Raw genomic sequence first — 15,438 nt, 5'->3', positions numbered from 1 at the left:
TAAGAAGAAGGATACCTGTGAAAGAGCACATTCCACATTCTGTTGCTCCCTTTAGGTCTCACCTCAGCTGAATTCAATTGATCTACTTGATTTTGTATGCAACAGGCTCTAATGCTCAAATTACATTTGAATAGCTGAGGTAGCCAAGGTCTGAATGTTGCTGAAAGAAAGTTGAGGAAGCTAATACTAAAGATCTTAGGTTGGAGCCCTACTGAGTAGGTGCAGGAAATATTAGTGGGAGTGGCCTTTAATTTTGGTAATTTCTGAGAGTGTCTTACCAATAGTCTTAGCAGTAAGGTAAGTTTTCATACATTTAATCAAAAGCTACTATGGTTGTCACATTAGTTCACCAACTTGACTACAAAGACATCTGTAGAACAATAGTCTCTCCTCCTACTACTACTTACAAGTTTATACAAAATCCTCTCATTGACAAATTATAAATTAAGGCTATAAAGAGGAGACTTCTGAGAAAAGGCCTCCGACCTTCTGCTCCTCTGTTAGAAAGACAAATAGACTAGTCCTCTGTTAGTTAACCTGGCAACATACAATTTAATGCAGATTAAAAAAAAACCCAACCATTATCTCAGAAATTGCAAATCAATGCTTCTATTACTTCTTCTACTCAAGAGTGATGCTAGATGCAATACAGGCTACTCCAGATGCATCTGCACACCCATGTTTATTGCAGCATTAGTCACAACAGCCAAGGTATGGAAACAGCCAAGATGCCCCACTACTGACGAATGGATTAAGAAATGTGGTAATTATATACAATGGAATTTTACTCAGCAATGAATAAATGATATCTTCATTTGCAAGTAAATGGATGGAACTGGAGAATATCATTCTGAGCAAGGTTAGCCAGGGTCAGAAGACCAAAAATCATATGTTCTCCCTCATATTCAGACTTTAGATATAGGGCAAATACAACATTATGGTTGGACTTGGGTCACATGATAAGGCGAGAGCACACACGGGAGGTAAGGGCATACCTATGGAACCCAAAACACGAAAGTATTTGATGTCCCCACTACAGAGGAACTAATACAGAAACCTTAAAGTGACAGAGGTCAATGTGAGAAGGGGATCAGGAAATAGTCAAAAGGAGAGTTAGGGATGAATCAACTTGGGACGTAACACATGGAAGCAACACTAGGAGTCTCTCTGTCCAATGATCCTTATCTTAACTAGCAAAAATTCTTTGTCTTGCTTATTATTGCATATGTTTTCTCTTCAACAAAATTAGAGATATGGGCAGAACATATTCTGCTGTAAGTGAGAGGGGGTGGGGATGAGAGGGAGGGGATGAGGGGAGAAATGACCCAAACAACGTATGCACATGTGAATAAATGAATAAAAAAATGATGCCAGCATTGGGAATAAGTTGGGACAATTCCCAATAAATATGAATGCTACCCACCACAGGAGGGCTCAAAACCTGCCTAAGAAACACAGACAGGACTGGATGCTAAGGGAGTAACACCAGAACAAGAAATACTGCAATTCTACTGCTCCAGAACTGGTGATATTTTATTTATTTATTTATTTATTTTTTTTTTCCTTTCTTTGAGGGTTTGGCTGTCTGGGTTGCTCTTTCATCATCCACCAACTCTCCCTCTTGTTTTCTTTGGCTCTCCATTTTTTTCTCTCTTTTCTCATTGTCTTTTTTCTCCTTCTTTCTTGATTTTGCATTCAATACAATAGTATTACTATTGTAATTAAGCTAATACTAAATTACACATAGTCCAGGGACAGAAATGGTACATAGTGGAAATATGGGAAGACAAAAAACGGATGGAAACCATTCTCCTACCAAAATAAATTAACACAGGATTCCTGTGAAAGGGATATGCAAGAACTCACTGACTCCATCAAAAGATCAAACATGAGAATCATGGCATTGAAGAAGGAGACGAGGTGCAAGCAAAAGGAATGTGTAATATATTCAACAAAATAATAACAGAACATTTCCCAAATCTAGAGAAAACTATGCCCATTCAGGTACAGGAAGTCTCCAGAACACCAAACAGACCTAACAAAATAGAACTAACACCACAGCATATTATCATTAAAACAACAAATACAGAGACTAGAGAAAGAATGTTGAAAGCTGGAAGAAAGAAAAAACAAATAACATACAAAGGTAAACCCACAAAATCACAGCAGATTTCTCAATAGAAACCTTAAAAGTAAGAAGAGCATGGAGCAAGGTGTTCTGGCACTCAATGAAAATAACATCAACCCTAGGATAGCTTACCCATCAAAACTATCATTCAAAACAGATGGAGCAATAAAAGTCTTCCATGATAAGCAGAAACTAAAACAATATATGACCACCACACCACCACTACAAAATATTCTCCAAGGAATTCTGCACAGAGAAAGTGAAAGCAAACAAAACCATGAAAGGAAAGGCAGTACCAAACCACAAGAGAAGGAAAGGCAAGAAAGTAGAGTAACATGGATTCAGCTTCACACAATCAAACCCTTACACAACAAAGACAACTAAATGACAGGAATCACCACATACCCATCAATACTAACACTGAATGTTAATGGAGATAATTCCCACATCAACAGACACCATTTGCCAAACTGGATTAAAAAGGAAGATTCAATAATAAGCTGCCTAAAGGAGACCATCTCATTACAGAAACAAGCACTGGCTGAGGGTGAAACCTGAAAGATGTACCAAGCCAATGGCCCCCAAAACAGGCAGGGGTAGCAATACTTATCTTAGACAATGTAGACTTCAAAATTACATTGATCAAATGAGATAAAGAAGGACACTCCATACTAATAAAAGGGGAAATACAACAAAAAGAAATAACAATTATCAATCTATATGCACCCAACACCAATGCACTCAATTTCATCAAACACTCGGAAGGACCTAAAAAAATATATAGACTTCAACAGTGGTAGTGGGAGACCTTAATACCCCTTTATCACCAATAGATAGGTCAGCCAAACAAAAAATAAATAAAGAAATCCTAGAACTAAATCACACAATAGATTAAATGGACTTAGCTGATGTCTACAGAATATTTTATCCAACTTCTGCACAATATACATTCTTCTCAGCAGTGCACGGAAATTCCCCAAAATTGATCATATCTTAGGGCACAAAACAAAGCCTCAGCAAATATAAGAAAATAGAAATAATCCCACCATTCTATATCTGACCATAATGCATTCAAACTAGAAATCAACAACAAAAACAGCAGCAAAAAACATGCAAACAATTAGAAGCTGAACACCACATTGCTCAATGATCAATGGGTCATTGATGAAATAAAAGAGGAAATGAAAAGATTCCTGGAAGTTAATGAAAATTAAAACATTACTGACCAGAACCTATGAGACACAGCAAAGGCAGTCCTCAGAGGAAAGTTTATAGCAAAGAGTGCATATATTAAAAGGTCAGAAAGATCTCAAATGAATGATCTAATACTACAGCTCAAACTCCTAGAAAAACAAGAACAAACAAATCCCAAAAAAGCAGAAGGAGAGAAATAATAAAAAATAAGGGTTGAAATCAATGAAATAGAAACAAACAAACAAACAAATGAAAAACCATACAAAGAATCAATGGAACAAAAAGCTGGTTCATTGAAAAAATAAATAAGATTGACAAACCCCTGGCAAACCTGACTAAAATGAGGAGAGAAAAAACCCAAATCAGTAAAATCAGAAATGCAAAAAAGGAAATAACAATATACACCACAGAAATCAACACAGACTACTTTGAGAGCCTATACTCTAATAAATTTGAAAATTTTGAAGAAGTGGACACATTTCTAGATGCTTACGACCATCCAAAATTGAACCAAGAAGATATGAATCACTTGAATAGATCTATAACACAAAATGAAATTGAAGCAGCAATCAAGAGTCTCCCAAAAAAGAAAAGTCCAGGACCTGATGGATTCACTGCTGAATTGTATCAGATGTTTCAAAAAGAACTAGTACCAACCCTCCTTAAATTGTTCAATGAAATATAAAGAGAAGGAACCCTGCCTAACTCATTTTATGAAGCCAATATTACACTCATCCCAAAACCAGACAAAGACACCTCCAAACAGAAGAACTATAGGCCAATTTCCTTAATGAATATCCATGAAAAAATCCTCAGTAAAATAATGGCAAACTGAATCCAACAACACATCAGAAAGATCCTACAACATGACCAAGTTGACTTCATCCCAGGGATGCAGAGGTGGTTCAACATATGCAAATCTATAAATGTAATACAGCATATTAGCAGAAACAAAGACAAAAAACACTTGATCATCTCAGTAAATGCAGAAAAAGCCTTCTACATGATCCAACACCACTTTGTGATAAAAGAGCTAATAAAACTAGGAATAGAAGGAATGTACCTCAACATTGTAAAGGCTATATATGACAAACCTATAGCCAACATCATACTTAATGGTGAAAAACTTAAACTATTTCCCCTAAAATCAGGAATGAGACATGGGTGCACACTATCCCCATTCCTATTCAACATAGCACTAGAATTTCTAGCCAGAACAATTAGGAAAGAAGAAGAAGTAAAAGGAATACAAATAAGTAAAGAAATTGTCAAAATATCCTTATTTGCAGACAATATGATCCTATACCTCAAAGACCCAAAAACCTCTGTGCAAAAACTCTTAGACAACATGAACAGCTATAGCAATGTAGCAGGATACAAAATCAACTTACAAAAATCATTAGCTTTTCTATACACCAACAACAAACAAACTGACAAGGAATATATGGAAACAATTCCATTTACAAGAGCCTCAAAAAAAAAATCAAATACCTAGGAGTAAACTTAACAAAGGATGTGAATGACCTCTACAAGGAGCATTACAAACTCCTGAAGAAAGAGACCAAGGAAGACTACAGAAGATTGAAAGATCTCCCATGCTCACGGATTCGTAGAATCAACATAGTAAAAATGGCTATACTTCCAAAAGCAATCTACATGTTTAACACAATTCTCATCAAATCCCAATGACTTTCATCATAGAGATTGACAAATCTACCTTAAAATTCATTTGGAAGCACAAGAGACCACAAAGAGCCATGGCAATACTCTGCAAAAAAAAACAATGCTGCAGGTATCACAATACCTGACTTCAAACTATATTACAAAGCAATAACAATAAAAACAGCATGGTACTGGCACAAAAACAGACATGAAGACCAGTGGAACAGAATAGAAGACCTGGATATTAATCCACACAACTATGCCCACTTATTTTTGACAAAGGCACTAAAAATATACAATGGAGAAAAGACAGCCTCTTCAACAAAAGTTGCTGGGAAAAGTGGTTAGTCATCTGCAAAAAACTGAATCTAGATCTATGTTTATCACCCTGTACTAGTATCAACTCAAAATGGATCAAGGAACTTAATATCAGACCCCAGACTCTAATGTTGGTACAGGAAAGAGTAGGAAACACTTTGGAAGTAATAGGTATATGCAAGGACTTTCTGAATAGAACCCCAGCAGCTCAGCAACTAAGAAAAAGGATAGACAAATGGGACTTCATAAAATTAAAAAAACTTCTGCACAACAAAAGAAATGGTCTCCAAACTGAAGAATCCACCCACAGAGTGGGAGAAAATATTTGCCAGCTATACATGAGACAAAGGACTTATAACCAGAATTGACAGGGAACTTAAGAAACTAAACTCTCCTAAAAATCAAAGAACCAATAAAGAAATGGGCAACTGAACTAAACAGAACTTTCTCAAAAAAAGAAATTCAAATGGTCAAAAAACACATGAAAAAATGCTCATCATCTCTACCCAGAAAGGAAATGCAAATCAAAATCACACTAAGATTCCACCTCACTCCTGTTAGAATAGCCATCATCAAAAACACCACCACCAATATGTGTTGGAGAGCATGTGGGGAATTAGGAACTGTGGTACACTGCTGGTGGAATGAAAGCTGGTACAACCACTGTAGAATAAAATGTGGAGGCTTCTTAAAAACCTAAACATAGATCTGTCATATGATCCAGTAATCCCACTCCTGGGGACATACCCAAAGGAATGTAATACAGGTTACTCCAGAGGCACCTGCACACCCATGTTTATTGCAGAACTATTCACAATAGCCAAGTTAAGGAAGCAACCAAGATGCACCACTATTAATGAATGGATGAAAAAAATGTGGTATTTATACACAGTGGAATTTGACTCAGTCATGAAGAAGAAAGAAATCTTATCATTTGCAGGTAAATGTATGGAACTGGAGAACATCATTCTGAGCAAGGTTAGCCAGGCTCAGAAGACCAAAAATCGTATGTTCTCCCTCATATGCAGACTTTATCACTAGGGCAAATACAGCAATGTGATTGGAGTTGGATCTCATGACAAGGGAAGAACACATGCAGGAGATATGGGACTAGTTAGATAACCTAAAACATGAAAGAGTTTGATGTTCTCACTCCAGAGGAACTAATACAGAAACCTTAAAGTGACAAGTCAACATGAGATGGGGATCAGGACCCACTGTAAACATCAGTGAGACATGAATCAACTTGGGTTGTGACATATTTGTACATGAAAGAAATGCTAGGAATCTCTCTGTATAGTTACTCTTAACTCAAGTAGCAAAAATGCTTTGTTTTCCATATTATGCTATGTCTTTTCTTCCACAAAATTAGAGATAAGTGCAGAACATGTTCTGCCTGGAAGTGAAAGGGGGGGGGGAGGAGGGGAAGGAGGGAGGGGGGAAGGAGGGGAAGAGGGCAAGGGGGAGAAATAACCCAAACAATGTATGCACATGTGAATAAATGAATAATTTTTAAAAACTGCAACACACAAAAAAATGAAATTGAACATAAATTATGATTTAATATTAATTTTTGTCTATAATGCATGAAATCAGAGGACCAATGAAGAGATGATGATACTGTTCATATGTCAATAAAAATCCAAATTAGTTTATTAATGCACTCAAAAATTTTCAAAATGTGGTAATGACAATGATAAGGAAATGAAGATCATGAGAAAAATGAAGATATGTTAATAGTCTTAGCATTGCCAGGCACCAGTGGATCATGCCTGTAATCCTAACTACTCAGGAGGCAGAGATCAGGAGGATCACAGGTCAAAGCCAGCTTGAATGAATAGTCATGAGACCCTCTCTTGAGGAAAAACCCATCATAAGAAAGGGTTGGCAGAGTAGCTCAAGGTGTGTGTCCTGAGTTCAAACTCCAGTACCACAAAAGAAGAAAAAATAGTCTTAATAGAGAAAATCCTGTATCACTAAACACTTACATGGTTTGAGATTATGTCTCCTGGGTTAACTTAGAAGAAATGTGAATATATGAAAGAACACTTTCATACAGAAAATCAAATGATACTATAATTTTACATTATGAAAATCTAGATTTTCATAATAGAGAAGGGATTTACACAAAAAATGAGGAATTAATGCAAATTTAAAAAATTATGCTTTTTCAGACACTAAAAATTTTTAACTTGTAGTCAGACTCCAATATCTCTCTCCTCTCCACTCCTCTCCTCTCTCTCCTCTCGTCTCCTTTTCTCTTCTCTATTCTCCTCTTCCCTTCCCTTCCCTCCCCTCCTCTTCCCTTCCCTCCCCTCCCCATCCCTCCCATCCTCCTCTCCCCTCTCCTCCTCTCCTCTTCTCTCCTCTTCTCTGTGTGTGTCACTGTCATCTCATTTTATCCAGATAAAGAAATGGCATATTATAGTCAAATTACAATTTAAAAGCAAACTGTTACTCTACAGAATATGAAAGAATTGTCCTAATTGAAAAGAAAAATGCTAATTGTCAGAATTGCTGCACACTGTAGAATAAAATGACTGAGCTGAGAAGAATGATCTGAATTGCATGCACTTCTGTGCTCATACTTGGAGAGCATTCATGGGAGGTCTAGTTGAAAATGTGCAATTGTATATAAACTTACCAAGGACCTGACACTGCAACTCTCTTATTTAACTATTTAATAAACAATTCTTGATAGAGTTGCTGGGAAAGTGAGCAGATTATGTTGCTGAGCCTGAGATATGAGAACTATCATTCACAGTTGCACTCTAAACAGAGTGAGGATACTGTGTCGGAGAAACTTCAAATATCTGGCAATGGTGGGGTAGGGCAGGAAGCTCTTATAATTGTATTATATTAATTAGTTAATAAAATACTCCAATTCAATAAACTACTGTTGTTGATCAGTTATTTAAAACTGTATACCATAATTCATCATGTTCAACTCATGTAAGATTCCTGCTTTGGCTTTATGAAGGGCATATCAGGCAAATATTTCTAAAATTTTGCATCTCTAGGTATTTGTTACACCAAACCAGGACCCAAGGAAATCTTGAAGCTGAGGGAAATAGGGATGACCTGTAAGGGAGAGTGGAGTGGGCAACTGGGGTAAAAAGATGACATGGCAACATTTCCCTAAGGGTTAAGTGGATGACTTAAGGGACTGAAAACAAAAGGAAAAAATTGAATAATTAGAACAGAAACTACACCTCCATATATATATATATATATATATATATATATATATATATATATATATATATATATATATCAATCCACAGAAGCAGCAGAAAATGATTACAACAGTAAATCATCCTAAAAAGTCTGTATCTTGTTCCATCTTTATTCATTATAGAAACCTTATGTGGACTGGTTAATCTGTTCTTTAGATAACTACTAATTTAGGTAATTTGTCTGTGCCTGAAAAGATTTATGAGACAATTACAAATACTTTCTTTAAAACAATTTAACTGTATATGTTGGGGTGGGAATGGTGAATTAAAACAGTTACAACCAATTTATCATCTTCATAATCTGAAAGTGTAATTACATCTCTAACTACTAATTATCTCTGACTCTTTTATTGTATACTGGACCTGCTGTAAGATTTATTTACTCAGCTTCAAAATTTACAGATAGTTTAAAGCAACAGCCTATTCTTAATGCTCTGGACTCTAAAATAGCTTATTCTCAGTTTTAGAGTAATCCCCCTAAAATAAGAGGTGAAATATGGAAGTTTCTCTCTTTTAAATACTTTCAATAACTTCTTTAATTGAAAGTGTCAAGTAGAAACTATGCACTCAGAATAACCCAAGGTGCATATTAAGCATTGGTATATTGACCGTATCTCAGACACCTTCACTCAGAACTTCTAGGAATAATAACTTGGAACACCACAAACAAATAATGAAAGTATGAAGTGATGGTCACCTAATTTAAATACCTTGATTTGATTATTGCATAATGTGTATTTGCATTGAATAACATGCTGCACTGCTTCCATTAAACATATATATAATTTCTGTGTATCATTTTTAAAAAGGAAAAATAAATTAAAATATAAGCTTATCTAAGATATTCATATAACAGAATATTTTACAAGAACTAATACAGTAGGGTTAAGTCTAAAACATTATTCTGATATTAAGTCCCTTTGTGTGTTGGTCCTTCCAGCTCTCAAGACAGACAGTTGCCTCTATCTATATTATCACATAAGTTATTGTACTATGTTCATGAATACTTCAGAAATTTAAGTGTTATCCTTTACTGAGGACTAAAAACCCACAATCAGATATGAATATGTGGTTGAACTAGAGGTTCAGGTTACATTTCTATGTTATATAAGGAGAAACTAAAGCATGAAAAGTTGGAATAATCTATACCATGAGAAATATATGGTAAAGAATTTACTAAACCTAGTTCAAGATCTCAAAGCAACTGCTAGCCATTAGCTGTACCCTTTCAAATGCATTCCTCTGAGTAATTTGCACATGGTTGTGCCTCACTCTTTTCTTCTTGTGCATATTTTATTGTATTCTCCAAAATTTTCTTTGAAGTTCCACCAAAATCATCCCACATGGTTCATAATATTAGTGTATACCTTGTCTTACCACATACAGCATAGCAAAGTGTGTTTGTGTCCTTTAGACAATGAAAACTTCTTAAAGGTAAATATTGAGCCCCTTGCAATGTCAGAAATAAGATAGATGTAGAACAATGCGTGTTAACTTGACAAGCTGCATTCAGCAGCTTACATTTATACAAAGTTTATTTTACTCAAAACCATAGTTTTTAGAAGTTGATATATAATAAGGAATTGTTAGTTAACATTTAGATTGAAAGAAGTTATCATAGTAGAGTAAAATAGTTCATGAGAAAGGGTACAATGTAGGGTGGATCTGAATTACAAGTCTGTTCAAGAAAATCTTCTATATGATTCAATTGGTGAGGCAGAAGAAAGATCATAAAAATGTGTGATCAGGATTTTCAGTTTTTAAATTTAAGCTTCTAATTCATGCCACATACTCAAAATTTGGTTTTTGTATAATACAAAATCTTTTGTAGTATGTCCTGGAAAACGACTTTCATCTGCTGGTTCCTGAGAGTGTAAATGAAGGGACTTAGTAAAGGGGAAATTTAGGTGTAGAGCAAAGCTACACCTTTGAATACAATCACTCTTTCTTTTGCAGATGGTTTAATGTACATAAAGATACAGCTACCATATGTCAATGAGACAACAATTATGCAGAACAGGTGGAGAAAGCTTCGGTCCTTTGCTATGCAGAAGGGAATTTCATAGTAGTCTTAATGATGCAAATGTATGAAAGAATCACTAATACCAATGTGATCACAAGTGTCACCACAGTTGAGATAAAGGACATCATTTCTAGGACATGTGTATCTGTACAAGAGATTTGCAAAATAGGAGATATTTTACACATGAAGTGGTCAATTACCTTAGAAGCACAGAAATCCAGCTTGAGTCCTATGACAACAGGGGAAAAGATGATCAAGGACCCAGTTACCCAGGAGCTCAGGACAAGCTGGTGGCACACTTTGCTGTTCATAATGATTGGCTAATGCAGAGGTCAACAGACAGCCACATAGCAATCATAGGACATGGCAGCCAGTAGGTAAAACTTGGTAACTCCCAGTAAAAGGAAAAAAATAACTGAGCTGCACAACTATTGTAAGAAATGATTTTGTCTCCAGTAACAATGGTTATCAAGAATCTGGGAATGCACACAGTTGTGAATATGATTTCCAAACAGGAGAAATTACAAAGAAAGAAGTACATTGGAGTCTTGAGGTGAGGGTCCAGCAGAGTGAGGAGGATAATGATTCAATTCCCCATCAGGCTCAAGGTACAGTTGAGAAATAGAAACAGAAAAATCACAACTTGCAATGGTGGGTCATCTGTCAATCCTAAGAGAATGAACTCTATTGCCTTTGACTGATTCTTCATTTCTCTTTTGCAAGCCTAACCAGAGACACATAGGGAAAGGAGAAAAACTGAAATATCTTAATTGTACTAACATATATTCATACACACTGAGGCAAAATGGGGGATATATGACCAAATGTATGCACTTACAAATAATTTTTGTAGCCTAAAAGTTCAAATGATACATAATTACATGCCACAAGTTAATTAAAAATTCTGTGTATTCTGTTTCCTTTAAGCTTCCTCACAAATTTTCCTGGCAACTTGAAAAATCTATATTTTGGGTTTAAAGGCATTAAATTCCACAATACTCTTTTTTTCGTACTGGTGATTTAACTTAAACCTCACACTTGCTAGTCTAGCACTCTACCATGTGAACCATGACCTAGACCCTTTCCACCACATTTTTAACGAACTATTGAATATCCCAGAAAGAATATTACTTCCTTGCTTTTTTACCTATAGGAATTTATTTAGTCCAATCTAGTAGTATCTGCTGTTATATTTAACATATTAGTCTACTTCACATATGCATTATTTTGTGGACTTTTGGAAGAGTCTATTAAAACACTGTTTTTGTTACTATTTTGCATGTGTGATATTAATAGTGCTTTACAGTTCATGTATTATTTTCATAAACTAATTTTGAAATAAACTTACATGCATAATGTGCCTCCAAAATAGATATTAGTGAATATTTTAGTACTTTTTAATGACCACTGAAGACTTGCAGGGTTTATTTACTTAGTTTATTTATTTAGTTTATTCATTTAGGTTTATTTATTTAGTTTGATTAAAGCTTGGTCACAAGCTTTTATCACACAAAACGTGTGTTATTATCCTTGTTATCAGTAATACTCAGATTTTTGCTTTGTTATAATTTGAAAATTTTTCTAGGGAGTTAGTCAAACAATTTTTGAAATACGTAGGTCTGACACACTGTTTTAGAGCTATTTATCTCAAATTCTATGGAAGAAATTCTTAGTATTTTTCCACATCATCTCACCCAAGCCAAACTCATAAAGAGTCAGAGAAAATGACACATAGATCCAATAATATAGGAATGAAATACATTACATCACCTCTTAACAATAAAATTAATCTACATTTAAAAATTTGTAAAATATGAGCATTCTTCATTCAAATATGACTCCTTTCTGGGGAGTACTTACTATGTATTCACCTTAGTTTCTGATTCTGTAATTAACTTAAAACTACAGTGGACTTATGTTTTTTCAAGTTTCTTTTTTTTGTTATTGTTGTACTGTGGGTACATTGTGTGGACTTACCTTTTTTCAGCTATTATTTATTCCCCTCCGTGCTTGAAGTAGATGTGTAGTAATATAATTAGTGACAAGTTCACTTGCTTATCTTATTATCCAATAGGTAAATTTATTACTAATGACTTTTGTAGATTCAGGCAATGCTTCCATAAAGATTTTCTGCATTCCCACAAATTCACTATCAAAGTTTGGGTGTCAGATATCGATAATCTTAATATGCACTCACCTTCCATTCCAGATAAGCTGAACTTTGTGAAATGTTTCTACACTTGAGATTTTTGTCATTCAAAATCTCAAATTAGATGAATATTCTTTAGAGTGAAATAAAATGAAAAGTTAGAAGTAAAATATAAAATCACTGTTGAAACATACACAACTCTTCCAAGAAAGAGACACCACACATAGCCAGTTCCACACATACAAATTCTGCAGTTCTATCATTTTCTGCTTACTACTAACTCAAGGCAACCTGCTGAAAGAAAAACAAATGTTCTCTGGGGATCATTGTTATAAAAATACTAATTATTGGCAATAAAAGGCAACACTATAGTCTACTTGAAGTCAATGCTGAAGAGAAAGCTTCCCAGAGGATTGTCATAAGTGATTTAAAAAAAATCAATAAAGTATTTAATAAGAACTTCAACAGTTTGCTGTCAGGGGCAACACTGGGAAGTCTCAACATGGTTTATACACACAATGCAATGGACCACTGACATGTATAAAACAAGAAGAGACCTTAAAACCATAAACTAATTGAAATAAACAGATAGAAAATGGTTTCACAATCATGCAAAAATACTACATAGTTTTATTTATATAATTCTGGAAAAGACTGACCTATAGAGACAGAAATTTGTTCAGTGTCTTCATAGTCTGAGGGGAGGAGGGGAAGGGATAAGCACAAAAGTATCGTAAGAAAATTTTAGGGTGGTATAAATATTTTAAATTTTGATATTTTTGGTGGTTGCAAAGCTCATCAAAACATATTCAAAGGTGGACTTTGCCATTCAATTCAATCTAAATCATCTTTCCAACAGATTTATTTTTTATGCCATTTGCCCCTTTTTTATGGTACTGGGTTTTGAACTCATGATTTCACACTCATTAGCAGGTACTTTATCACTTGAGCCACCAGCACTTTTTTGTGTTGAGTATTTTCAAGTCTTACAAACTTTTTGCCCAAGATGACTTCTAACTACAATCTTCCTGATCTCAGCTTCCCAAGTAGCTAGAATTACAAGCATGAGTCACCTTTTAAACTAATTATTTAAAGAATGACTTAAGTCTGTATTGCCTAAAAAAATAGATACTACTCAAATTTGGAAGGAGATTTTTAAAATATAGTTAAGCTTACTGAATATATATATATATAAATTTAAAAGATTTTGAATTAAATATTCAGCTTCTCAGTCATTATATACATCCCAAGTGCTAAAGAGCTACAATAGGCAGGTGCCTAGCACATTACATTTTATCAAAAACCATAAATTACCCATCCATCATGTCACTGGTTCCATTCAGTGATGCTTCTATGAGTTTGATTGTTCTGGATGCCTCATATAATTAAAATCATGAAATAACTGTCTCTCTGTAGTTGACTTTTTTCTTTGAGCATAATGTTCTCTATGTTCATTTATATTCTTGCACATGACAAAAATTCCATCTTTTAAAAGGCAAAGTAATATTCTATTGTATGTAAATGCCACATTTTCTGTATTGAATCACCCAACTATAGACATTTAAATTCCTTCCATGCATGGCTATTGTGAATAATGCTGCAATGAATGTAAGAGTGAATCTATGTCTTCATGATCCTAATTTTTATTGTTTTAGATATATAGCTAGAAGTTGGATTGCAGAATCCTATGGTAGTTCTATTTTTAATTTTTAAGGGTGCTCTTAATATTTTTCTTCATGGTTGTACTGACATTCCAACAGTGTTCAAGATTTCTGATTTCTCCACATCCTTACCAACATCTTTGATTTTTGTTAAAGTCATCCTAACAGGTTTGAAATATTTCATTGTTGTTTTGATTTTCATGTCCTTATGATTTGTTAGTATGAGCATCTTTTCACAAACCTGTTGGCTATTTGTATGTTTTCTTTGGAGAAATGTATATTCAAGACCTCTGCCCATTTTTTCATTGGTTTATTTTAGGTATTTGCTTTTGGCCTTTAAACCTATAGACTAATTGAGTTGTCTCTTTTGGTGATAAAGCCCCTGTCAGATTTTTATAACTTATAAATATTTTATCCAGCTCTGTCGGTTGTCTCTTGAGATTTTTTTTGCCTTGTGGTACAGAAGTTTTGGTAATCTCACCTGTCTATTTTTGCTTTTGTTATTTATCATTTTGGTACCACTCGCAAGAAATTATTACAAGACAACTGTCATCATGTTATCCTCCATGATTTTTCATGGAGGAGAAGTTTTCTTCCAAGACTTTTACAATTTTAGGTTTTATTCTTATATATCCATTTTGAGTTGAGTAGAGTTGTATATGGCATAAATATTCAGTTCAATTCTTTTCCATGTGGATATCTATTTTCCCCAACACCATTTGTTGAAGAGACTGTCCTTTCCACTTTGTATATCCTGGGTACATATATCGAATATCAGTTCACTGTGTTTGCATGGGTAAAATTCTCCCCTCTCTATTCTTTTCCATTGGTCCACACAGCTGTTTATGCCAGAAGAAACTCTTAATTTCTACAGCCTTGTAACGTATTTTAAGATATAAATTGGGATGCCAGCACTTTGATTTCTCAATGTTTTGCTGGTGATTTGGGGTTGTTAAAGATTCATATGAATTTTAAATTTTTTTCTTTTTGTAAAAAATGTCATTGGAGAGTTGATGGGTTTTCATGTAATCTACAAATGACTTTGGAAAAAAATGGACATTTTAACC

General features: G+C 34.6%; 1 pseudogene; it reads right to left on the bottom strand.

The window, feature by feature from the left end:
- Positions 1-10,330: 10,330 nt before the first annotated feature.
- LOC109680679 (olfactory receptor 6C6-like) lies at positions 10,331-11,270 on the bottom strand (annotated as a pseudogene).
- Between the last annotated feature and the right edge of the window lie 4,168 nt (positions 11,271-15,438).

Source organism: Castor canadensis, chromosome 8, assembly GCF_047511655.1.
Source record: "Castor canadensis chromosome 8, mCasCan1.hap1v2, whole genome shotgun sequence".
NCBI lineage: Eukaryota > Metazoa > Chordata > Mammalia > Rodentia > Castoridae > Castor > Castor canadensis.
This window is presented reverse-complemented; position numbering and strand designations above follow the sequence as displayed.